Source organism: Melitaea cinxia, chromosome 22 (genome assembly GCF_905220565.1).
Source record: "Melitaea cinxia chromosome 22, ilMelCinx1.1, whole genome shotgun sequence".
Taxonomy (NCBI): Eukaryota; Metazoa; Arthropoda; class Insecta; order Lepidoptera; family Nymphalidae; genus Melitaea; species Melitaea cinxia.
The window spans coordinates 11,050,283-11,077,825 of record NC_059415.1 but is presented as its reverse complement, the minus strand read 5'-3'; the positions used below and the strand labels follow the sequence as shown (position 1 = coordinate 11,077,825).

The 27,543-nt window shown below is 34.5% G+C and overlaps 1 long non-coding RNA gene across 1 annotated transcript; it reads left to right on the top strand.

The window, feature by feature from the left end:
- LOC123664672 lies at positions 1-25,998 on the top strand. The gene is made up of 3 exons (XR_006744864.1): positions 1-80; positions 8,948-8,952; positions 25,987-25,998. It is a non-coding gene; the product is annotated as an uncharacterized LOC123664672 (long non-coding RNA).
- Positions 25,999-27,543: the final 1,545 nt, after the last annotated feature.

Sequence of the window (27,543 nt, the reverse complement as noted above, 5' to 3'; positions counted from 1 at the left end):
AGGAGTTCTGGTCGCCTTACTAACCACAGGAACACAACACTGCTTGAAAGCAATATTATTTAGCTATGATCTTCCTTAAGGTTGAGCTACTTCCTCTGCCGGGCTGCTGCAGATTTTGAGCAGGATAATTCCTGCTATGCTCTACCTCAGCTAAAACTGCGGTTTATAATTTGGGTACCATTTATCAACCCGGTTCTTACTGATAGCAAAATAGAATTAATATTTACATTTACGCATGAATATAAATACACTGAAGTTATGAGAGGAAAAACGATATCTGTTATTCTGATGACCACGACACAAATCTGTCCAAACATCGAATAAAAATAAAACGGACATACCTAATGTTACGATAAGACCCATAATAAACATTTATTGGTGAGTTGATGTAGCATGATGAGAGTTATGAGTTTCATTACGTTTATTTATTTTGAATGTATAATTCCCTTTCAGTTTTCTTTGGGAATTTATTTTTGAATTAATTGAAGGGTATTTTTATTTGTGCAAATATTTCTTTCTGGTTTGGATGTCTGTTCTTGTGGGTATATCCATCGTGGCTGGGAGAGCACGTTTAGCTGTCGGTCCCGATTAATATCATAATATTTCAGCCAATCTGCAACCCCTCTCCTACATGGAGATAGAGGACTATGCCCAGCAGTGGGGTGTTACAGCCTGAATCGCATGAATGTAATGCATAAAATAATTGTGTTTGCTCGCAAACGAAAAAAAAACCGACTTCAATCACATCGACGAGTAATACAACGTAGATCGACGCAAAAATAATCAAGTAACTACGGGTTATCAAAGATTACTCAAAAAGTAGTAATCAAATCTCAATAAAATTTATATGTGATCACATGACAAACATCAGCTATCGATTAAATTAAAAATTATCAAAATCGGTACACCCAGTAAAAAGTTATTGCGGATTTTCAAGAAGTTCCCTAGATTTCTCTGGGATCCCATCATCAGATCCTGGTTTCCTTATCATGGTACTAAACTAGGGATATCTTCTTTCCAACAAAAAAAGAAATATCAAAATCGGTACACCCAGTAAAAAGTTATTGTGGATTTTCAAGAGTTTCCCTCGATTTCTCTGGGATCCGACCATTAGATCCTGGTTTCCTTATCACGGTACTAAGCTTGGGATATCTCCTTTGCAACAAAAAAAGAATTATTAAAATCGGTACATCCAGTAGAAAGTTATGTGGTATAATACAACGTAGGTCGACGAAAAAAGCGTCAAGTAAAAACGCATTATTAGATATAGCTCGAAAAGTAGTTGTTAGATCTCAAATAAATTTAAATGGGACCAATTGGCACATACCACCTTTCGATTAAAAGAAAATTTGTCGAAATCGCTCCACCCAGTCAAAAGTTCTGATGTAACATACATAAAAAAAAAAAAGAAAAAAAAAAATACAGTCGAATTGAGAACCTCCTCCTTTTTTGGAAGTCGGTTAAAAAAGAGAAGGAGGTTCTCAATTTGACTGTTTAACCCGACTTAAAAAAGGAGGAGTTTTTTTTAATAGTATGTTTCCTGTCGATTTTTATATAATACTAGCTGACCCGGCGAACTTCGTAACGCCTAACAGTCGATTCTTTAATTTTATTAATTTTTTTTTTTTTAGAATTTTTCTCTCCGTAAGAACCATCCTCGTACTTCAAGGAATATTTTAAAAAAAGAATTAGCGAAATCGGTCCAACCGTTCTCGAGTTTTGCGCTTAGCAACACATTCAGCGACTCATTTTTATATTATAGATTAATATAAAAATCTTTTGGGATAAAAAAAAGTTAAAAAGTAAATAAATAAATAATAAATATGTTGTGACATTGACACACGGTCGTCTGTTCCTATGGTAAGCAACTTAATGCTCGTGTTATAGGTAACAGCCGACTGGTATAGCTACATACTTTTTTTGATAAATATTCATAGCAATATTACAACTATACATACAAATATTACACCAAGACTCAGGCGGGAATCAAACCCGCAACCCGCGTAGCAGAAAGCACTACAAACTGCGTCAACGAGCTAGTCAAAATAGGAAAATTAGAAAAACTGAAAATTTCCAGAAAATGTGACGAGTATTTCGACCACACGAACTCGATAATTCACAAAACATTGCAACGTATTACAGCTCAGCTAGTCAATAACAAAAATAAATTAAAAAATCGTCAAGTAAATACAATTAAAGGGCGTGAAGGACTCTCGGTCATAATTACCTTCGCTTATTCATTCAGGGAGAGATTTCTTTTTTATTAAACGGTACTTAGTTAACTAAGTGAATTAAACCTATTATCCACAGCGATAGTTCAGTAAGGATAGCAAGAATTGCTGCAATTAATTCAAAGCAGTAGCGGAAACCGGGCAGTTTATTATTGCAGTTTGAATGTAACATTTTAAAATGAACGTTTTTAGGATGACTTTGTTTTAATCTGGATTAAACTGGTTCTATTGTCAATTGTTGCAAATATTAAGATACTAGAAAAACAATTATGCTTTAAACAGAAGACATGAGTATAAATGGTAAGTGTAGAAACTAGAGTACTAATTAATATACGTTTAAAATACACACAAGGATGTTAGTTCTTTAAGTAGGAAACTTAAGATATATATGTTAGGTAACAGTATGCAGATGTAGTTATTTTTTTTAAATATATAGATACAAGTGTAGCTAGTGCAGAGTTTTATTCATAAACTAGCTGCCCGGACAGACTTTGCTCTGTCGAACGTTTAATAGTAAAAATTATTTCTTTTTTAATTTTTTTGAGTTTTAAAACCTTCCGTGGGCATTAAGGAACGTAAAAAAACTAAATTAGCCGAATCGGTCGAACCATTCTCAAGTTATGCGCTTAGCAACATTCATTTTTATTTATATAGATTTATTTCAAACTTTACAATATTATTATAAATAGCTGTGTGGCTACGGCACTAAAGAATTTAGCCACCCCCTCTCTTCCCGTGGGTGTCGTAAGAGGCGACTAAGGGATAACAAGGTTCCACAACCACCTTGGAACTTAAGAAGCCGACCGATGGCGGGATAACCATCCAACTACTGGCTTTGAAATACACAGGCCGAAGACGGGCAGCAGCGTCTTCGGTGCGACAAAGCCAGTACTGCGGTCACCAACCCGCCTGCCCAGCGTGGTGACTATGGGCAAAACACTTGAGTTCACGTTATTTTTGGCGTAAATTTGTGGAGGCCTATGTTCAGCAGTGGACTGTATAGGCTGTAATGAATATTATTATAAATATTTGCGACATAAATCATATCCGATGGAAATAATACAAATAAATATTCAAATTACACCTCGACTTGGGTCGCAGATCGAACAACCTCCACAGCTAATCAAGGGCTTTATAATAAAGATCTATTTCTTCCCAACAATCTTTGAGTGAAAATTTTTAGAAAAAGACGTTATTTTTGCTAACAGATGTTACTACCCTATTTATTATGTGTGTTCGATATCAAACTAAAAAAAAATTCTTATCTTACAAACAGTAACAAATAAGTAATAAAAAAGCTTACGTAACATGAGAAGCATCAACTTTATATTAATAAAAACAGTAAGTTAGAAGTTATGAGGTAACACACAAAAAAAACATGCAGTCGAACTGAGAAACTCTTCTTATTCTAAAGACGGTTAAAAAGATTTTTTTATTGCTAACAGGTATTATTAACCTAATAAAATAAACCAAACAATAGCACTCAAAGTTGAATAATATACAGCAGTCATTCTATTTATCCACGTAATAATGATTTAACCGGACTCATATCCCGTTAACACGTATTGACTGGCATCAAATAAAGCTTTAATAATCAGTCGCGTAAAATTTGACCGTAGAACATGGGGTATTGGAAGTACTATTACCAAAAATTGCGTATTTTACCTTTTATGAGAATCTATTCTATTTTCACTATAAGTGATAGAAATTAAAAGAATAAAACTTAATGTGTTAGAGTGTGTTTAACTGAGGTAGGGCACAGCAGGAATTTCCTGCTCAAAATATGGAGCAGCCCGACTAGGGGTAGTACCTCGACCTTACAGAAGATCACAGCTAAATAATACTGCTTTCAAGCAGTGCTGTGTGCCTGTTGGTGAGTAAGGTGACCAGAGCTCCTGGGGGGATTGGGGATTGGGTCGGCAACGCGCTTGCGATGCTTCTGGTGTTGCAAGCGTCTATAAGCTACGTAATCTCTTACCATCAGGTGAGCCGCACGCTTTGTTGCCGACCTAGTGATATAAAAAAAGTGTGTGTGCTTAAGACCGCACGGCAGAAGTGAAAATTTTATTGGCAATCGCAACCAAGCAATAACGCAATAAGTCCTGAGTTCACAAGATCGAGCCTTTGACCGTTCAGCAGCGAAGAGCAGCTGTCTGTATCTTTCTCGCTCGGGTACACTCGGCGGTCCCGAGCTCAACTGATCGAGCCTTTCACCTCAGTGACGGATCAGCGTAACTTACTACCTGAAAAACGTGTGTGCGTTACGCCAAAATAAGGTATCCACTTCAAAAAATAATTGGTGGAATTATGAGAAAAGAATAAGTATGTAAAGCTATGTGTACAACATGCTGCAGCAACTTCGAAAAAAACTTGCAAGCGAAACTGACTTTCATTCTCAAAAACCAAAGCGATACAATTTTGTTAGAGGACCCTCTTGTACAAATATGAAGAATCTAATGCTTGTCCGATAAAAAAAAATGGACACATATATGCTTCGATTCGTCAACGACATCGGTATGTCACTTGCGTTATGAGTTTTTGACATGTGATAATGAACCTTACTCGCTTATCTCGCAACCTCAAATAGAGCAGCGTGGTGGATTAAGCTCCAATCCTTCTCCATCATGCAGAAAGACGCTTATGCCCAGCAGTGGGATGTTCAGGCTGAATGTGACAGTGACTTAAAATATGGTCCTAATTAAACAATACCGCCACCTATCTGTTTATTAGACAAAAATTATTTTATATTTACTTTAGTATATTAAAAAGTAAATTGGGTTGGCTGATAAATTAATGGACGAAAGAACTTACTAGTTCGTATCTCCTACATTATTCTATATTTGAGCAGCATTCACATACCACGATATATTCGATGACATTTACAATATAATCCTTTGCTCTGTGATACAAGGATCAGCCGGACCCTACAACACCGGTTACATCGGATGAATATTAATCACATAATTGAGGGTACATTATAAATGACTATTTATATTTCAATCATTTATTAATATTGTATATAAGCCTACATTTAATAATGTTATCAAAGCAATTCCTTGTCCTCATTATAATAACGAATAAAAAAAACACAAATATTTAAAATATGAGCCTAATAATGCGAAAGTTTTTATTTTAAAAAAAATGTCTTGCCAATATTCTCCTCTGCAGAATTTACATTCCGAATCGGTGGTATATTTTTTTTTTTTGTATAACTAGTTACGTTTTTTTTTTTATCAAGTAAAATAAAATTTATGAAAATATAAAGTTATTATATTTACATTTCGCACTATACTCGTAATAAATGACCGTCACTTATCAAAAAATTGTCATTTTGTAAACACCCTGTTTATCTAGTAGGTACTATTGCAAACATGAAAAAAAAAGGTTACATCGCAGTTTTCCTTACCACACAAACATTAAATAAAAAGCTACGCTACATTCTAACATAAAAGCAAAAGCGATAAGTGAACATTAAAACATAATATACGTGCAAAGAAGGAAAACATTTCCTCGAGGTAAAAGTTTCCCTATATATTGTCACCTTCAATTTACACCATTTTACCTCTTACCTTACTATTCTCCACCGACAGAACCCATAAATTCTTCGAAACCTTAAGAAAACTAAGGCTTCCGTGGTGTAATCGCACCCAAAGCCTCAAAGCCGAACTCAGTATCGCCCTACGTCACATCCGCTGATTAACGACGCTAACCTAATTTCCTTTAAACTGACATGAACTATGGTGTATGGTACGAGTCATGAACTATTTCAGTTTGATAATTTTCTAAATCCTGCGGTAAACTAACGTTTTTTACAGTTGGCAGTGTGTCTGTTTTCTACTGTAGGGTTGTGGGTCTGTGGTCTTCACTATTAATCTTAATTTAATATTGGTGTTTTTTTTATACAACTAGGTCAACAAACAAGTGTACGCCGCACCTTATGGTAAGCGATCACCATACCCCCAATCCCCTCTAGAAGCTTTGGTTACCTTAGTGTTATGTGGCTGAGATCTTCTGTAAGATCGAGGTACTTCCCCAGTCAGGCTGCTCCAGATTCTGAACAGGATGTTTCCTACTGTGCCTCAGTTTGTGTATGTTTTTATTACAAAAATACTATATGAGTCAGCTTATTGTTGCTGAATTCGTATCAGAATAGATTTAGATTAAATGTTGAATTAATAATAAGAAATAATAAATAAATATCTACATAATACACACAAGATCGTCTGTTCCTAAAGTAAGCAACTTAATGCTTGTGTTATAGGTAACAGTCGACTGGTATAGCTACATTTTTTTTTTTCGATAAACATACTTATAAATAATACATATATGAATATATAAATAAATATGTATATTACACCCAGACTCGGGGTGGGAATCGAACCCACAACCCTCGGAGCAGAAAGCAGGGTCACTACAAACTGCGCCAACGGGCTAGTCAAATGACATCAATGACATCATCATTGACTTAAAAATTCAACTCACTCTGATTATCCCAGTAATATTTGCGCTAAAACACAAATTGACACTTTCTGGTCGCATTGATACAGTAACGCTCTACTACTGTAATGGTATAATGTTATACCTGTGTCTCACATAAAAAGCCAACAGCTCTGTAAAATGTCACTCTCAATGAGCGTCAGTTTCAGTTGTGACACGCAATTTTACTTCCCATATTTCTTCATACCAGAGACTCAATCATTTTTTAAGGTCATCTTATATAAGTAGAGGTGTGTATATAGTATATATATGTAGCGTGTATATATATATATATATATATATATATAATGTTGTAAATATTATTTAATTAGCTTCTTATTTTCAAGAATCTGTATATTGTCTACATTACTGCACTTTCTTAGTCTGCTATGTAACATTAGTTCTCACTATCACAGGTTCGCTGGAAGAGATCTCTTCTAGAGATAAGTCCACCATTGCTAACTAAATTTGTACATAAATAACTGTACAAAAATTTTAAGTGCAATAAAGAATAAAGAGAAGGTAGAAAATCCCAAAAATTCTCACCTTGGTTAAAGTAATTTTTGATTTTTATCATTCCAGGCTTTTGAGTTAATGATGTTTGTGTTAGATACTTGGTATTGGATTTATATAGCACTGGCATTAGCATTTCAAAATAATACCACATGATTTATAAACTGCCTATAGTTGATGCTAATTGTATGATGTTGTTTTATAACAATAACATAATTCCTTCATATAAAATGGGTTATCAGTAAGAAATTATAATACTATTAGCGATAAAGCTACCTTTGATTTTTATCGAGTTTGTATATAGGGGACATCCATAAACTACGTGAGCCCAGAATGGGGGGGCGGGGTGCCAATGTCAATGAAATCTCATCATATTTCAGTTAAGCCGAGGGGGGATAATCAAAAATCTCACATCATCTTCAAAAAATATAAAATATATGACGGAAAAAATCTCATGGCTATTAAACTCGTTTAGTTTTTGCTTCGAATTTTATTTAATTTAAATAAATTAACTATATATTAGTATACTTGAATAGTTTATTATTTTCCGTCAATGTAACGTAAGGAGTCCAGGCAAATCTCACCAAATATCACCTAAGGTGAGGGAGGGGTCTAAACTGATCGAAAAATAGCTCACGTAATTAATGAATGTCCCCATAGTATTGCAATAAATCTTTTTGCTAAGTGAGAAGAATCAGAAGATACTACATGTGATTTTTTAAGGATGTCTCACGAAGCTTTTTCCTTAAGCATCTATTTTAATTTAAGACGACCAACTTCTGGTTACAGATTGTTTTCCTTGATTTCGTCTGCAATCTTAAATAAGGAAAGTCAATGGACGTTTTCACATCAAAGACAAAGCTAGGGTACCAGTACAAATTCTATAGAAACAAAAGAAAAACAGACTATCAATTATCTTGATTACGTACTAAGTATCGCTCTTTTTGATTTGTTTCAATTAATGTAGGTTTTTTGGAACAAAATAAGGGATTTTATTTTATGTACCTATTTACGCCAATTTATCTACCGAGGTTTTACTTTCACTGACTATCTTGACTGCTTTTCCATTATGACTATTGGTAAGAATTTCTCTATATAGACTCCGCATAGACCGCAGTGTAATGTTTATACGCCTATGATGTTTATAGGCTTATATACTATATATAGTATAAGTTTCAAAATGAGAACTTTAATTATATTTCTATTTTAAAAAAAGTATCTGTGTCATCTCCAACGTACGACTGTACGTACAACGTACAGCTTACTAGTCTGAGAAAAATATTACCATAATATCAAAAATGGTAAATAAAAGAATCAAATAACGCAATCTCTCGATGATACGTTACGACGAGATGGCGTTATTAGAAAACATCGTTACGCGTTTAGAGTTTATGCGATAGATGGCGTTACGAGAAACATAACGCGGTCATTCGTTCAGTACATTTTACTTCTCTTTTTTTTTCATACCGAGGGTCTTATGTGAAAATCGATTCTGAAGCAGTAAACTTCAAAAAATTTAATTATCTAAATTTGTGAATTGTAAATAAATTTGGAAGAAACTTGTTTATTAGTTTATCAATTATAAATACAAAAACAATCATTTCTTGTTTATACTCTCAGTAAAGATAAAAGTAATTAATTTCAAATTAAAGCGACTGCCAATAAACGTCTTATTTTAGGACAAAGACAGTTCTTGTTAAGGAGGAACTCAAATACGAAGCTTAGAGGCTTAGTTACCAAGTCAGTAAGCCCACTTCGTATGGGCGAATCTACGTTTATAAGAAATGTTTAAAGCATACGACCTCAGAATAAACATTCATGTTAAATAACAAGATATTTTTGAAGTATCATGATTTTATTTCGTCATTACTCTGGACATTTTAAATGGGTTGCTTAATATGTATTTTTATAAGTGTGACAAAAATTCATTGAGAGAGTAAATGTTATTCTTATAATAATACTAATATAATAATAATATAAGCCTTTTATTTCAGACACTTACAATTCTAACTTATCTCTAAATTATCGACACCGTGTCCGTTTGCCCTTGGTATAGGCCTTTTCCAACTTCCGGGGTGAGATGGCGAATGCTAACGCGACCCATCTCGCCCCACTCAGGCGGACGACTGCTCACACGTGGTGGTTTTTAGTCAGTAGGAGTCTGACATAACCCTCTGGCGCCCCCGTGCTGGAGGGTATCCATGATGGATTTTCCCCACGTATAAAAAAAAAAAAAAAAAGGCCTTTTCCAACTTCTTCCAATATTTTCTTTCTCGAGCTATTCTCAACCATATAGTACCCGTGACTGCTTTGACTTTTAATTTTATTCTTAATGTAGTATTATTTTTTATGTTTAACCTAAGTTTCTAAGTTGTGTTTAAAAAAACTAAAGTGACGATATTTTGTGCTTGTAGTTGTTAGTACAAGGCAGAAAAGAAAACAAAAAAAAAATGTGTTGATTAGATTTAAAATTAACATACTAAAATTATTTAAAACGGGATATTTACCATGTTTTGTATATTTATTTTGTGTTATTGTTTCGACGTTATCTACGAAAGTCTTGTTTACGAGACTGAGTACACACGACGCGAGTCTAATAATTTTAGTAAAAAAAATATATATTCACTAATAAAATATTTTGCAGTACGATATTGACCAGTATTATTTATAAGTCAGCTGTTAAAAAATAAAAGAACACTTAATTATAACGCTATGTTTATACTAACACAAAGTCATTATTAGAATTAGATACCTAGATGAAATAGAGAAATAACTTCGAAACCGTATAAAAAATTACCAAATTCGCAAAAAAAATCTAGTTTATCATTACAAGTATTTTTCGGAACAGAAAATAAGTTGAACGAGAATCTGTGTTAATCCTCTTCGTTTTAGAGATCTTAAATCACGAAAACATTGACAATCTCCAATGACCGTTAGGAGACCCTTCAAGGGTCTAGTTACGACAGTTGTATGGGCCTCTCATGGGCTATCGTGCGCAACAGGTTGTCTTTGTGAATGGATGAAGTTAAATATTTGATAGCATTTATCACGATGATCGTCATAATGTGAACGAGTATCTTTTTTTTATTCAAATTCTTTAAATAAACATGGACACTTAACAGTTCTCAAAACATTTACAGTTTTATTTTCCTATTTAGTAATTGAAACGTGATGTTATTTGAATACAAAACAAGCTAGAGATTATTTAACTTAACAATATACATAATTATGAACATGTTTTTTTGGTTTTTGAAGTTATACCTTCTTTTGGCGCGCTAGAGAAAAATGATAAGATTGAATTTTTACGATGCGCGTGCATACTATTACAAAAACCGACACTTTGAAGTTAGCTAGTCAATGAAGAAGAAGTTAGCAACGTGAAGTTAGCTACCATATGAAGTATAACTTCTTACACACATACACACTTTTTTTTCATTCGTCTTCTAGGAGACAACAGTAATAGCTATAATTATATAAAAGTTTAGAGCTAGCTTTATATAGTACTAGCTGTGCCCGCGGCTTCGCCCGCGTTGAAATCAGTGTGTCACAAAGTTTTCCCGGCAAACTTCTAGTGAAACTCTCATCAAAATCGGCTTAGCTGTTCCGTAAACCTTTCTCTTGAAGCTCTCTCTTCATTGGTGAAACTGCATGAAAATCCGTCTAGTAGATTTTGAGGGAATCGATCACATACATTTTTGGGAACTTTGTTTTATAACACACTAACTGTTGCCCGCGACTACGTCCGCGTGGTTATGAAGATATGTATTGCTATTAAGATGCTTAATGCAATTTTTTTTTTATTTCAGTCACTTGAAATGCTTATATCACACTGAGTAACTTTATAAAAGGCACAATTTAGTATAATTTATTAGTTATTTTTATAAAACCTCTCTATACACCACATTTTTAGTATTATTTTCAGGCTGCAGTACAAATAACCTAGCAGACGTACTTATAGCTGCTGTATATGTTTCATACAAACTATCAACCCCAATCAAAGCCCCTTAGCGGCATTCTTAGCGGACGTCTACTAACTATAATCTAATTTCAAATTTAATCTTTGTCCATCCTGGATGGATGGACCATCTAGCGGTTTTTGAGTTCTTGTGATGAGTGAGTCAGTGACCTTGCTTTTTTATATATATAGATTACGATGCATTATTTGGACCCCTCCTCACCATCTATAGAGCATACATTTTAAATTTCAAGTCTCTTACTTCAAAACATAGGACTTTGCTACAAATTTCCAACCCCAGTTTTATCCCTTTAAGGGTCGAGTTTCGTAAAATCAGTTCTTAGCGAATGTCTACGTCCTATAATGAACCTACTTGCCAAATTTCAAGTTTGTAGGTGTTATGGAATGGTATTCCTCATTTTAACCCCAAAAGGAACGTTATTTCTAAAGATACATTATTTAGACACCTCCTCACCATCTATAGAGCATACATTTTAAATTTCAAGTCTCTTATATCAAAAACATAGGACTTTCATACAAATTTTCGACCCCATTTTATCCCATTAAGGGTCGAGTTTTGTAAAATGCGTTCTTAGCGGATGTCTACGCCCTATAAAGAACCTACCTGCCTAAGTTCAATTTTGTAGCTGTTATAATTTCCTGATGAGTGAGTCAACCTACCATCCCCCGTTTTAACCCCAAAAGGGAGTTAATTTCTTAAGATCCATTATTTGGACACCTGCTCACCATCTATAGAGAATACATTTTTAATTTTAAGTCTCTTACTTCAAAAACATGGGACTTTCACACAAACTTCCAACCCCCGTTTTAACCCCCTTAGGGGTCGAATTTCGTAAAATCCGTTCTTATCGGATGTCTGCGCTCTATAAGGAGCCTTCCTGCCAAATTTCAAGTTTGTAGGTGTTATAGTTTCGGAGATTTCGTGATGAGTGAGTCAACCTACCATCCCCCGTTTAGCCCCAAAAGGGAGTTGATTTCTAAAGATACATTATTTGGACACCTTCTCACTATCTATTGAGCATACACTTCAAATTTCAAGTCTCTTACTTCAAAAACATAGGACTTACATACAAACTTCCAACCCCCGTTTTACCCTATTAGGGGTCGAGTTTCGTGAAATTCGTTCTTAGCGGATGTCTACGTCATATAAGGAGCCTACCTGCCAAATTTTAAGTTTGTAGGTGTTATAGTTTCGGAGATTTCATGATGAGTGAGTGACCTTTCGCTTTTATATATATTATTATAGATTATAGATTGTCAATAAATAAATAAAATACTAATTATACAGTTTTTTTTTTGTTTGTAACAGTCACAAAATGTTCATTGCTCGCTATGTAACAACTTAAATGTAATTTTTTTTATTTTCATTGGACCTTTTCCGTTTTAATTTTTCAATATCATAAAATAACTGAGAGTACGAAATGGATAAATGGTTATATAGGTTAGTATAAATAAATGATTGTTGTGTTTCTGTGGTGAGTAAGGTGACCAGAGCTCCTGGGGGAGATTCGGGGTAAGGTCGGCAACACGCTTGCAATGCTTTTGGTAATCGCTTACCATCAGGTGAGCCGTACTCTTGTTTGGCGACCTAGTTGTATAAAAAATATTATAAATATTTATCATGTCTTATTTTTATCATAACAGTTGGGATATTTTTTTTTTTTATATTATCTCATGTGTTATGCTACGAAAAGAGATACATTTTTTCGATTTTGGAATATTTTTATTTTATTAATCGTTGTAGCGTAATATTTTATAGATTGCTTTCGTCAATGAATTGGCTCTAAAATATCATATCATATATTATATTAATACACTTAGGTTAAGATGTTTGCCTTCCTATTTGGGAAAAATCTCACATTTACTCCACATAAATTGTATATCGCACTGTGAGGATTTATGAGTTAAACTTGAACTGCTAAATACCAATGGTCAAACTGATCATCTGTACATTTGCACCTTGCACCTCTCACATTTGGGGCTAGGTTCCGCTTCTACAAAGCTGACTATAACAAAATTACAAGTGCCCTGAACTCTTGGGATCTCTGGTTTCCCTTCAAAACGCATAATATTCTTGGGAGAAGAAATTGTCGAGTTATGATTGCTCTTCTGAGAATTATCATTGCTAAACATCTGCCCAAATCCAAAACACGGTCTAGTAAATATCCGCTATGGTTTTCTGCAGCACTGATAAAAGTCATCAATGAAAAATTTAAATATCGTAAAAATGGCAACCCTCGTGATTACTTTCAAGTTGCTCAGGGAGCGTTGCGCGAAGCTTCATAATCTAAACTATAAATTGTATTTGAATAGCCTGGAAACAACTTTGTCTTCAAACCCTAAACTTTTTTGGAGCTTTATCAAGCGCAAAAAGGGTAAGTCAATTTCCTATCCTGCCACGATGTCCTTAGATGGCGAAGTGGCTTCTTCCGGACCTGGACAGATATAATATCATAAATAACGGTTCGTTATTAAACAGGTTTGTTATTTTTGTTGGCGTGTTGGCGCATTGGCGCGTTGGCACGTTGGTGCATTGGCGTGTTGGCGTGTTGGCGCTTTGGCGTATTGGCATGTTGGCGTGTTGGCGTGTTGGCGTGTTGGCGTGTTGGCGTGTTGGTGTGTTGGCGTGTTGGCGTGTTGGTGTATTGGCACATAGGCGTGTTAGCGTGTTGGCGCATTGGCGTTTTGGCGTGTTGGCGTGTTGGCGTATTGGCGTGTTGGCGTGTTGGCATGTTGGCGCATTGGCGCATTGGCGTATTGGCGTGTTGGCGTGTTAGCGCGTTGGCATGTTGGAGTGTTAGCGTATTGGAGTGTTGACGTGTTGGCGTGTTGGCGCATTGGCGTGGTGGCGTGTTGGACTGTTGGCGTGTTGGCATATTGGCGTGTTGGCATGTTGGCGTGTTGGACTGTTGGCGTGTTGGCGTATTGGCACATTGGCGTGTTGGCGTGTTGGCGCATTGGCGTATTGGCGTGTTGGCGTATTGGAGTGTTGACGTGTTGGCGTGTTGGCGCATTGGCGTATTGGCATGTTGGCGTGTTAGCATGTTGGCGTGTTGGCGTGTTGGCGTGTTGGCGTGTTGGCGTGTTGGCGTGTTGGCGTGTTGGTGTGTTGGCGTGTTGGCGTGTTGGTGTATTGGCACATTGGCGTGTTGGCGTGTTGGCGCATTGGCGTTTTGGCGTGTTGGCGTATTGGCGTGTTGGCATGTTGGCGTATTGGCGTATTGGTACATTGGCGTGTTGGCGTGTTGGCGCATTGGCGTATTGGCGTGTTGGCGTGTTGGCATGTTGGCGTGTTGGCGTGTTGGCGCATTGGCGTATTGGCGTGTTGGCGTATTGGCGTGTTGGCGTATTGGCGTGTTGGCATGTTGGCGTGTTGGACTGTTGGCATGTTGGCGTATTGGCACATTGGCGTGTTGGCGTGTTGGCGTGTTGGCGTGTTGGCGCATTGGCGTGTTGGCGTATTGGCGTGTTGGCATGTTGGCGTGTTGGCGTATAGGCGTGTTTAAGCTAAGCGGACAATAAAAAAAAATGTCGAAGTTTCCGATTTTAGTAATTTTCCAATATGCAGTGAAACAAAACTAATGAATGAAAACTATTGCTAACGGGCATCAGATGTAGCCCGGACGACGACCACTGACTACTGGGCTCAGTCAGGCGTTATACACATTATATAATTATATGTAGAAAGCCGGTAGAGATAACTCTAGAAGAAGTCTCTTCCAGCTAACCCGCGGTAGTTGTTTTAATAATAATAATATTCTTTTTTACTGCATACCATTAAAAGATACAAACAAAAGTAGTATAATTAGACGAAGATGTATAAAGGCGGTCTTATCGCTAAAAGAGCGATTTCTTCCAGACAACCTTTGGGTATAGGACAGCGTATAGAAAAGCGGTTAGGTAGGTTTTATTTATTTTTTATTTTGTATTTTATTACTGGACTTTCATTTGAACAAAATATCTGTGTTTTTACGGCAATAAAATATATAGCCGCCCCCTATCTTCCCGTAGGTGTCGTAAGAGGTGACTAAGAGATAACATAGTTCCACTATTACCTTGGAACTTAAAAAGCCGACCGGTGGCGGGATAACCATCCAACTGCTGGATTTGAAATACACAGGCTGAAGACGGACAGCAGCGTCTTCATTATTACAGCCTATATATATAGTCCACTGCTGGACACAGGCCTCCACAAGTATCCGCCAAAAATAACGTGAACTCGTGTGCTTTGGGCAGGCGGGTTGGTGACCGCAGGGCTGACTTTGTCGCACCAAAGACGCTGCTGTCCATCCTCAAAGCCAGGCCTGCGGTCACCAACCCGCCTGCCCAGCGTGGTGACTATGGGCAAAACACATCAGTTCACGCCATTTTTGGTACGAACTTGTGAAGGCCTAAGTCCAGCAGTGGACTGCGATAGGCTGAAGTGAGTGAGGTGAGGTACATATAAAAATAAGTTTACAATTTACAAAACAATACACAAAATGAAATGTAACACAGGCGGTCTCATCGCTAAACAGCGATCTCATCCAGACAACCAGCGTGCAGGAGATAATGTAAAAAAAAGCGGAAAGGGTGTACAGTATTAAAATTAAAGAAAACACGAAGAAAACAAAATTATACACACATAAAAAATTATACTCATTTAAATAGCTCTATAAAGGAATTGAAGATCTATTTACATTTGCGAACATGGTTTTATTATTAACGACGCCTCGAGCTAAGCAATAGGAAGGAATAAATATTTATCACATTGTACGTTCAATGGAAATGGCCGCACTCATTAATAATGTTTTGTTAGACACTGATTAATAGATCGTGATTCGAGTGATGTTATGTACTACGGATAACCGAGGTTTAATAATATTTTGCTAGTAGAGCGGTCTACCTTACGATGTTTTTGATTTTCCTGTATAGACTAGCCCGCTCTATATACAATTTATTATCTTCACAAACTAATACACCGACTTCAATTAACACGACGAGTTATACAACGTAGGTGGTCTAAAGAAATAATCAAGTAAATACGCATTATTAAAAAATAACTCGTCCGATCCCGTTCAAATTGAAATAGGTCCTCAAGACCAACACCAACTTTCGATTAAAAAGAATCGTCAAAAAAGGTGCACCCAGTAAAAAACTCATTCGCGTTGGCAAGGAACTATAATCTATACAAATACATAAAATTGAAGTGTCTGTTTGTAATATAAACTGTCTGTCTGTTGGTTCTAGTTAATCTGTGATAGCTGATGTAGTAAGGAGTAACTTAAGCTACTTTTACTTTAGAAATTTATTTATTTTATAACTCTGCAAACTGAACAGTAACTTTTTTGTTAAATTCCGCGCGGACGAAATCGCGGGCGCAGCTAATAACATAATAATCAATCGAACACATTACTAGGAACACTGAATTTCGCTGCTCTTGACCTGGATACGTGACTATATACGATTAAAACGCCAACGCCATTCTTGTACGTAACGTTGTAACGTTGTGTGTAACGTGTACTTCAATGTTATGTTTTGTCTAACTTATCAAAGATTGCAATAATAATAACAAAGAATTGCCAGAATTTAAATAAATAATAAAAATATGCAAAAATAGTTTACTCCTTCAGATCGACTGTCTAAACAGGCACAAAAAAGGCTTACTAGTCTAAAATAATTGTGTTTGCTCGCAAACGAAAAAAAAACCGACTTCAATTACATCGACAAGTAATACAACGTAGATCGACGAAAAAATAGTCAAGCAACTACTCGTTATCAAAGATTACTCAAAAAGTAGTTATCAGATCTCGATAAAATTTATATGTGACCACATGATAAACATCAGCTTTCGATTAAATTAAAAATTATCAAAATCGGTACACACAGTAAAAAGTTATTGCGGATTTTCGAGAGTTTCCCTCGATTTCTCATCAATCCCATCATCAGATCCTGGTTTCCTTCATGGTACCAAACTAGGGATATCGCCTTTCCAACAAAAAAAGAATTATCAAAATCGGTACATCCAGTAGAAAGTTATGCGGTATAATACAACGTAGGTCGACGAAAAAAGCGTCAAGTAAAAACGCATTATTAGATATAACTCGAAAAGTAGTTGTTAGATCATAAATAAATTTAAATGGGACCAATTGGCACACACCATCACCAACAAAATTTGTCGAAATCGGTCCACCCGATCAAAAGTTCTGATGTAACATACATAAAAAAAAAAAAAAAAATACAGTCGAATTGAGAACCTCCTCCTTTTTTGGAAGTCGGTTAAAAAAGTTAATACCATATCAAACTGTAAATAAACGAATCAAATAACGCCATCTATCGAAACCCAACAGGGTTAGCAAGTTAGATGGCGTTACGAGAAACGTATTGTACTCCTCATATATTTTCATACCGGGGACCTTATAATTATGAAAATAGATTCTTAAGGAGTAAGCACCAATAACATTAAAAAATAGCTCAATTTGTGCCCGCAAAAAGACTAAATTATTTATTTGGGTAAAGAGGATAATAAATGTTTTTCTCATTTGGAATATTTATTACTCTAATTAATTAAAACAATATTTAATATATGATTCAGATGAAGCGTGAAAAACTTCTTTGCTTTCCGGCTTCACAGCTTTCAAAATTTTTGTTTAGAATACAAAATGCTTTTTTTTTTTTTTCTTAATATGATATTAAAACTTAAAGCTAGATCTCATATGTCTTAAACAAAATTGTACTCTATGTGGATTACCTTTAGATAGCAAGTCTATATCTCTTTTTGTTATAGATTTTTTTATATACGATTTGGTCGGCAAACAAGCATACGGCTGCAGTAAGCGATTACCATAGCTTACAGACACCTACACCACCAGAAGCATTTCAAGTGCGTTGCCAATCCTACCCCAATTCCCATCAGGATCTCTGGTCACCTTACTCACCAACAGGAACACAACACTGCTTGAAGACCGTATTTTTTAGCTGTGATCTTCTGTAAGGTCGAGATACTACCCCAGTCGGCTGCCCCTTATTTTGAGCAGGAAATTTCCTGCTGTGCCCTACCTCAGTTAAGAATCCTGAACATAAATTCACTTTATGTTAATTCAGCCAAAATTCGATAAAGTCAATTTAAAAAAAAGATTCTCATAATTTCAGCCTGACAGGTTGATACCAAAGATGACAGATATACAAAAAGCTAGTACGAATAACTACATAATACAATAAGAAAAGGTGTTTAAATTTATTCAACAACAAGACCCACAGCTAGACATACCTATTCGATAATCATAATCATAAATTATATTTGAAAAAATAAGGGAAAATAATGAATTCTATTATACAACGCAACACACACATGTACAGGGACAACTTGTCTAAAAACCCTGATAAAACATTTACGAGGACGTAATAAATGGATATTAAAGACAAATAAGGTATTTAGAAATTCATTAGATTTCTCCTTGTCTAAAATCAAAAATGTTGTTTTTGCACTAACTGTTCTATTCGCTACGTTTTCTATATGCACAATATATGTCGTCCCTGCATTTACGTCATAGCTGTTCTGGTGTAAAGATGTAATTTACTGAGAGCTACCCTGATGTCAATGGTCACGGGTTTTGATTTATGAGCTTTGTAATATTTTTTGGGTTGTATGTTTAATAAATAATCATGATGTCAAAGGTGAAATTACGTTATTTTTATCAACCTTATAAAGAGCATCTAACATTGATCTAAATGTCTCACATAAATTGTTATAGATTCTTTAAACGACCATTTCAACAAATGAAATATAAAAATTATAGTTAGAACTTAAGTATTAGGAGAATAATCCAATTCAAAATAAAAAGCGTGGGGTGCTTGATATATTAAATGTAACAATTATTCTACTTGCAACACAATGTAACAATTATCTAGGTGCGGAGAGTTATAAAAACATTGTAAAAAGTTATAATAAAATAATAATTAAAAAAAAAAAAAAAAAACCCGCCTGCGTGAAGAACAACTAATAGAAAATCAACTGAAAAAGCTGGAAAAAGATAAAAATTCAATATGCACACAAAGTCAGCGAAATAAATAGAAACGATATCAAACATTTTGTACTGTACATTTAAAATATATTAATACGGTAGTCCTTCGAAACTTTATGCAACGTCGTAGATAATATGCAGTCGGAGGCATGAAATTGAAGGATAAGTCAAATCATTCTCTCTTTGTGCATGTCTCCGACTGCATGTTATCCTCCTGCCTACTTTCGTACTTCGTATAGTACATAAGAAATAAAAAAATCTAGTTCTTTTCTTTTTAAATTATTTTATCTAATATTCTTACTACTGGCAACATTGGTTCATGCAACAATAGAAAAAAAAAACAACAACAAGTTGCAGCTGTCATTTCAGTAAAAAAATGGCGTCGATGGAGTCACATTCGGGTCAGCGCATGCGTGGAGGTAAGTCAATCCATTTGGATCTTAATTAATTGTTTGTAATTATAATATTTTTTATGGTAAATGGTAACTAAAGTAATGAAATCCATCTCCCGAGAAGTATTTTTCTGTTCTGGTTTATAATAATTGAGACACAAACCTATTTATTTTTATGTACTTTCCAAAGCACAAAAGTAGATACTGCATAGTTGTTGTGTTTTACTACATCTGTACTTTGTAAAGTACTTAAAAGACTCCTTTTTTTTCTAAGGGATATCCGATGACCAAATTGAAGATTTGCTCAATGATTCGGAAATAGACTTCTCTGGGGATGATTCCGATGAAGATCCAGGGTACACACCACCAGATTTTATACAGCAAACTAACCATGAATCGAGTAGCAGCTCCAATGAAAACGATGATGGGTTAGAAGATTTCAGCGGCTTCTCCAGCATTTTCTGTCAACTCAGAGGTGATCCCCACCACAACAACATCACGAATAGGATCAAGAGGACGCACGAGGTCTACAATTAGTCATGCGCGTGGGCGTGCAAGAGCGCGTACAGTCTGTCTCAGTACTCGTTCGTCACCATCGCTTCGACGAAATATTAGCAGGCAAGAGCAGCAGAAAGAGACAACTGGGCATCGGACCAATTTGTGCCTGAAACCCTAAATTTTACCGTCCCTGCGTATTCTCATGTAGACACTACCGACTGGGAATGGCATAGATACATTCATCAATCACAAAAAAAATCAGATCAATATATTAACGACGAAATTCTTTTAACGATTGTTGAGAACACGAATAGAACGCACATTTTGGAGACAGGTAAATCACTTGGGCTGACCCTGAAAGAGTTAAAAATTTATTTGGGCATAACCATGATTATGTCTGCGCTTCAATACCCACAAATAGATATGTATTGGTCACCTAAATGGAAACTTCCTGCAATAGCTATGGCTATGAATCGCAACCGATTTTATTTTTGATTTATGTGTTGTGAATGCTTGGTTGCAATATCGAAGGGAAGCGACACAAAATTTAACCCTGGTCAAAAACATAATGCAGCTACGACAATACAAGTTAGAGATAGGCACCAAACTCATAACTGACAATGAGAACCAAAGCGATGAAGAAATCGACCGAGTTTACGAAGAGTTGGAGCCTAAGCACAAGAAGAGGAAGGTTCTCATAAAACCCATACCAACCCTTGAATATCGTGTGCAAAAAGCCGCACATCTGCCTGAGTATGACACTTCAAAACAACATCGTTGCAGAAAGAGTGGATGTGACAAACGAACCACTGTTTACTGTAAAAGTTGCAAAGTTTTTTTGTGTTTCAATCCGAACAGAAACTGCTTTTCTGAAATTCCATGAAAACAATACCTAGAAGATAACTTTACTATTGATTTCATTATAAAAAGTCTGATTATTCTACTAAGTAATTACCAAAAATTTATTTCTAATTTATAATTATTTTGAAATGAAAAGTTTAAGTTTGTTTATAATTAAAAGAAGTATTTTTTATGTTTTTTTTTTAATATTGTTTATTAGTACTTATGTCACTATTTCAAGAATTAATAAATCAAATTTATTATAATTTGAAGTTAAAAAAATATAAACACATAAGAAAAGGCAAGTTGCAATTAAAATATGTGTAAGATAAAATGTTTCTATGGATCCGAAGTGAGATATAATATGATTTTTATAAAGAATTTATGTTTGTTTGTATAATAATTGTTTTGTAGTTGAGCATAAACATTAAAAAGTTGAAATAATAAAGTATTTCATTATGTTATTGACCCGTAAAATGTACAAGAAGTGTTTATGTACTTTTTAAAGCACTACTTAATTGAGTACTATTGTAATTTCAAAAGTACTTAAAGAAAAGCCGCTTTTCCGTAACAAAGATTTTTTTCAACATTTTTCCTGTACATTTTAAGACAGAATGGACATACCCTGAAAATTTCAAAGCGATAGCTCAAAAATTATATCTTCAGTAGGCAGGAGGTTATGTACGACGTTGCATAAAGTTTCGAAGGACTACCGTATTAATATATTTTAAATGTACAGCACAAAATGTTTGATATCGTTTCTATTTATTTCGCTGACTTTGTGTGCATATTGAATTTTTATCTTTTTCCAGCTTTTTCAGTTGATTTTCTATTAGTTGTACTTCACGCAGGCGGGTTTTTTGTTTTTTTTTTTTAATTATTATTTTATTTATGTCCTTTTAGTCAGACAAATTACGTAATCGGTTCAATTCATTAAAACAGTTTACATCATGTGGTTGATTAAGTAATTTTTTAGGGTCAAGAGAACTGATAGCAAGCCCGGAGAAAGATCTCACTCTGCTCAAAGCAACGTAAGCCTGACCTTTAGCAAATAGGTAACTGCTTAAGTCAACAACTATTAGTTTTAATATAATGAAATTATTATTAAAATTATTTGTTTGTATTTGGCATTATGTATTTGTTATTGATTTTTATTAATGTAATTGTAAATTGGTGTGACATTTATTAATTTTTATTTGTAATTTTAAGTGTATTTTTTTTAGTTTCGAAGGACTACCGTATTAATATATTTTAAATGTACAGCACAAAATGTTTGATATCGTTTCTATTTATTTCGCTGACTTTGTGTGCATATTGAATTTTTATCTTTTTCCAGCTTTTCCAGTTGATTTTCTATTAGTTGTTCTTCACGCAGGCGGGTTTTTTGTTTTTTTTTTTAATTATTATTTTATTAACCATTGTATTTTATTAGAAAGGCTACACCCGAAGTTGATCGTCGCCTAGGAGGCGAGTTTGGCATGGCATAGGCGTGGGAAAGAGCAAAGTCCACATTTTTTAAACTTTAATATTGTATTTATTTATTAGTATTACGGTAATAATAATCATGATATACCTTTTTAAAATCCTTGTATTGTGCCCTTCAATTTGATACCCATATTGTAGTATTCGAGAAAAAAAATTTTTTTTTTCATTAACTACAATGGCTTCGCGCAGCCGCCATGTTTGATTTTTTTTTAATGCCACCTATCTAAGAACACTTGGGCAGCTAAGACGAACCTAACGATACCTCAATTATGTAAATCCGTTCAGTGGTTCTGGAAATATGAGGTAGTAAAGAATATTACATACAAATATACATACATACAAGATACGCGCGAAAAACATAACCCTTCCTTGGCAGTCGGGTAAAAATATATTAAAATGCACCCCACGATTTTTATTTTTTTTGAATTGAATTACTCTCTTAATAACTTTAATTTTATTATAATTTTATTTTGAAGTAATTAATTATGATTGATTGATCGACTACTGTAATATAATAAACTCTTTGTAATTAAAAATTAATTTCTACTTTTTAGTTCGATTAGCTATAAAAGCGTGTATTTAATTTGGTTTTTTTAAACTATAATTTATTTTTTATTTTTTAAGTTCAATTTTTCAATTAATTATTTGCGGACATGTATTTTAGAAATTTTATTTATTTCCATTATTAATATAAACAATAAAAGAAAACTATTCCGCGCGGAGCGAAGCCACGAACTTACGCCACACGAAGCGGGCGGCAAACAGCTAGTAAGGAATAAACAAGGTAAAAATGCAACTAGCCTGAAAAAGCATCTGCCTCCGTTGTGCTGTGCCGAGTGCTCGAGCGAAAGAGTAAGTCCGAAACTGCAGACATGCGCAAATCGCGCGCTAGCTTTATCTCTTTTACTTCCTTACAGAGGTTCCACGAAAGAATTTATTAATCCTGGCGGTCCTAATAACGATATTGGGAAACTATTATTGAATTATTGCATTGTAATTAGTCCTTGATACGTGTGCAAAGTTTTAAATTAATCAAACTTCTAGAAATTGGTGAACATTATGCTCAAAGATTCCGTTACATACATACATACAACCTAAGCTAATAAAAGCGTGGTAAAATATCCAACATTAAAGTTATATTTCGTCATTTATTTAAAAGTAAATTGATATGTTAACAACAGAACGTTCAATAATAATAATTAAGAAAGAAATCATTGATAATTTTGAATATAAAAAAATACTGATTCCAACTGTATAAATAACAAAACATTTTTTTTAATTACACAAAAACTCTATTTAAAATGGAATGAAGGTAAACAGTGCAATAAGATTAAAAGCAAAAAGTAAACAAGTCAAGGAGCAGAATTAAGCAATTTAAATCGTATGAGAGAAGTAATAATGTCATTTGATAACTTGATTCGTTGTCTGAAGAAAAGAAATCCCGCCCTTATTTTCTTATTTTTCCTTAACGTCTTGACCTATTAAGTAAATGTCTACAATGTCTTATTATGAGATCACGCAAACATCAGACTTTGAATACTCAAAAAGGTTTTACTTTTAAAGATTAAATGATTTAATTTAAATATTTAGCGTTGTACAGTTGTTACGGGTTTCTATTGTCCTAGTATTGGTGGATATATTAACTACTATAAGTAACAATCGCTAGCAGGTATTATATAGGTAGCATTTATGATTACAACCGTTCTGGTGTGGTCCCAGAAGTCACCTAAAACACTAACGGTTTGCGGGTTCGATATCCGCTCGCGATGGATATTCTAGTTTGACAAATATTTCTTTCCGATTTGGATGTCTGTCTTGTGAATCTTCCCATCGCGCCTCAGGGAACACTTTAAGCCGTCTGTCCCGGTTGTTATCATAAATGCCTGATAGCGATCGTTGCTCATAGTAGGGAATATATCCGCCATTCCGCAGTGGAGCAGCGTGGTGGATTAAGCTCCAATCCTTCTCCTACATGGAGAAAGAGGGCTATGTCCAGCAGTGGGATGTTTTCCTAGTAGTAGTAGTGGATCTATACACGCTCATCACAAAGCTATTTATTGTTGTCTATTTTTTGCTTGTATTGTATATTTCGAACTTTCTTGGGTTTGTTGAGTATGAGAGTTTTACTTGTTCAATTACTAAACCATCTCATCAGTAGATACTGAAATAGTTAAAAAAAGCGTCTTCAATAAATATCTCCCATAACTTATATATCTCCTTAGATTCCATAATAACTTGAAAATCAAGTGATACTAGCTCTTAAGTCAATCCTTACAGGATTAAAATTCACTTATTTTAGATACTGAGCCCTTAATTATGTCGTTCTTACCGAAGATGAAATCGACAGTATAATGTCTGTACTAACATAAGGGCCCGAATTTTACAGTTTTAAAACGAGCCAAAGGGCGGAAGCAATTAAGCTAATAGATGTCGTTTCAGACCATTATTTCCAAGTTTACACCCTACGACACGAGTACGGCGAAGGAAACAGATTTCACGTCATTAGTATTTCATTTCTTTATAAATTCAAATATTATATTGACGTTACGAGTATAATAATAATGGTTTTCTTATTATTTTTATTTTAATTAAAACTAAATAAGCCGATTGGAATAACTTTTCTAATCATTTATAAAATAATATTTAGAAAAAATCTCTGGATATTACTACGGTATAAATAGTTTCGCGGGTAAATTCAAGTTCACAGATAATATAAAACGTAACTACGATGTTAATAATATTTAATAATAAAAAAATTAATAATGAATTTATTTTTATCCCAAGGACTATTACGGTATAAGAAATAACACGGGTAAACTTCGTCACACAGTTGGTAAGTGTAATTATAGGAATTACAAAAATAAGTGATTATTTACACAAAAAAAATATATAATTACATCACAGCCTAATATCACCACAGAATATGGGGTATTTCGGATAAAGTTACCATATCCAGTTAGTAATTTACAATAACAATTGAACTATACATATTTTACCTTCAAAAATACACATTATATCCTCAATTTACCATAGATTATATAATAACATAGGTAAACCAACGGGTTAAAGCTAGTGAATACCATAAAAGCAACGCTGTATCTCTGTTTCGTTCCGTCCTGTCCCCTACTGTTTATTTTAGTAAACTTCTTGTTTATTTCGAGTTTTTGGAGCTTTTATAAATTAGGCAGTACGTTTAAAAGTTTATTATGAATGGGGTAGGCCGTGGGAAGTTCAAATTGTTTTTAACTTATAATTTTGTGGACATTCAGCTGTTATTTAGTGAGATGAGTTTATGTTTGTGATAAAAAATTGTTGCTCTCGTGTTACATTTTAGTGAATTAATTTCGTTTTTTTTTATTATTATTTTTTTATACACATTAATACGTTTTGGTAATATATTTTCGTAATAATCATTTGGTTTATTAGTGCTGTGCGGTTACGGCAATAAAGAATATAGCTACCCCCTTTCTTTCAGTGGGTATAGTAAGAGGCGACTTAGGGATAACACAGATCCACTACCATCTTGGAACTTATAAAGCCGATCGATGGCGTGATAACTATCCAACTGCTAGCTTTGAAATACACAGGCCGAAGACGGGCAGCAACGTCTTCGGTGCGACAAAGCCAGCCGTGCAGTCACCAACCCGCCTGCCCAGCGTGGTGACTAGGGGCAACACACCATTCGCCATTTTTTGTCTCGAACTTGTGGAGGCCTATGTCCAACAGTGGACTGCGATAGGCTGAAGTGATTATTAGTGCATTTAGTATTTTCCAAAAAGTGTTAAGGTGATTGAAAAGGCTACTGTTTCCAGTGCTGAAGCCGCTGCAGTTATTAATAAAATAATTAAATTGTGTGAAGATAAATGTTTTACTGATTAATTAGACGTCAATCGAAATTTGTCACAAGTCGGACTCAGTCCCATAACTACTAATACACCACATTCGTAAGTATTATGATAAAAGTATGCCAAAAAAAAAATAACTACATAACGAATATTAATTTTTGTATTTCTTGACTACATTTCTATTACAGTATGCGTATCTAATATATAAAATGTTCGTGTCGCGGTGTTTGTAGTTAAACTCCTCCGAAACGGCTTGACCGATTCTCATGAATTTTTGTGTGCATATTGGGTAGGTCTGAGAATCGAAAAACATCTATTTTTCGCCCCCCTAAATGTTAAGAGTAGTCCACCCCTAATTTTTTTTAATTTTTTGACAAATTATATTTTTATTTTATTAAGATTGGCGTTAAAAATTACATACAACCCTAAATTTTCACCCTTCTACCACCAACTCCTATTTTTAAATAACGCTTAGCGGCAAGACAACGTTTGCCGAGTCAGCTAGTTTCTATATATATTTATTTGCATTACGCAAGAAAGTAATCTGAGCTTTACAGTATACACACATTCGCAGACAAGTTCACATTTGATGTCACAGAGAAACGTAAGTCATAGTGTTAATAAATGAATTGTTAAATAAAAGACATATTATATAACATGTATCGAACCAGAGCGTATATTACGAATGACTACATTTTCGAGCGCTCATTCTTAATCTACCCTACACTAAAGATACAAAACGAACAACTTTCTATAAATAATCGATTTGAAGTCTTTTAAGAAAAAAATACCACAAGGTTTGTTAATATTTATTTCTTAATGTTTATTATAAATCTAATGAATATTTGACCAAAATATTGTAACATTATAATGATTATGATTATTGTTTTGTTACATGGGTATTTTTTTACTTTTTTTTAAGCTAATATTGATAAGAATCAGACAAACACTGCAGATATGTGGTATTTATGTACAGTATATATGTATTTACATAACCTAACATCTATAAACAAATCTAACTTCATAATTGTGTTTGCTCGCAAACGAAAAAAAAACCGACTTCAATTACATCGACAAGTAATACAACGTAGATCGACGAAAAAATAGTCAAGCAACTACGAGTTATCAAAGATTACTCAAAAATTAGTTATCAGATCTCGATAAAATTTATATGTGACCACTTGATAAACATCAGCTTTCGATTAAACTAAAAATTATAGAAATCGGTACACCCAGTAAAAAGTTATTACGGATTTTCGAGAGTTTCCCTAGATTTCTCTGGGA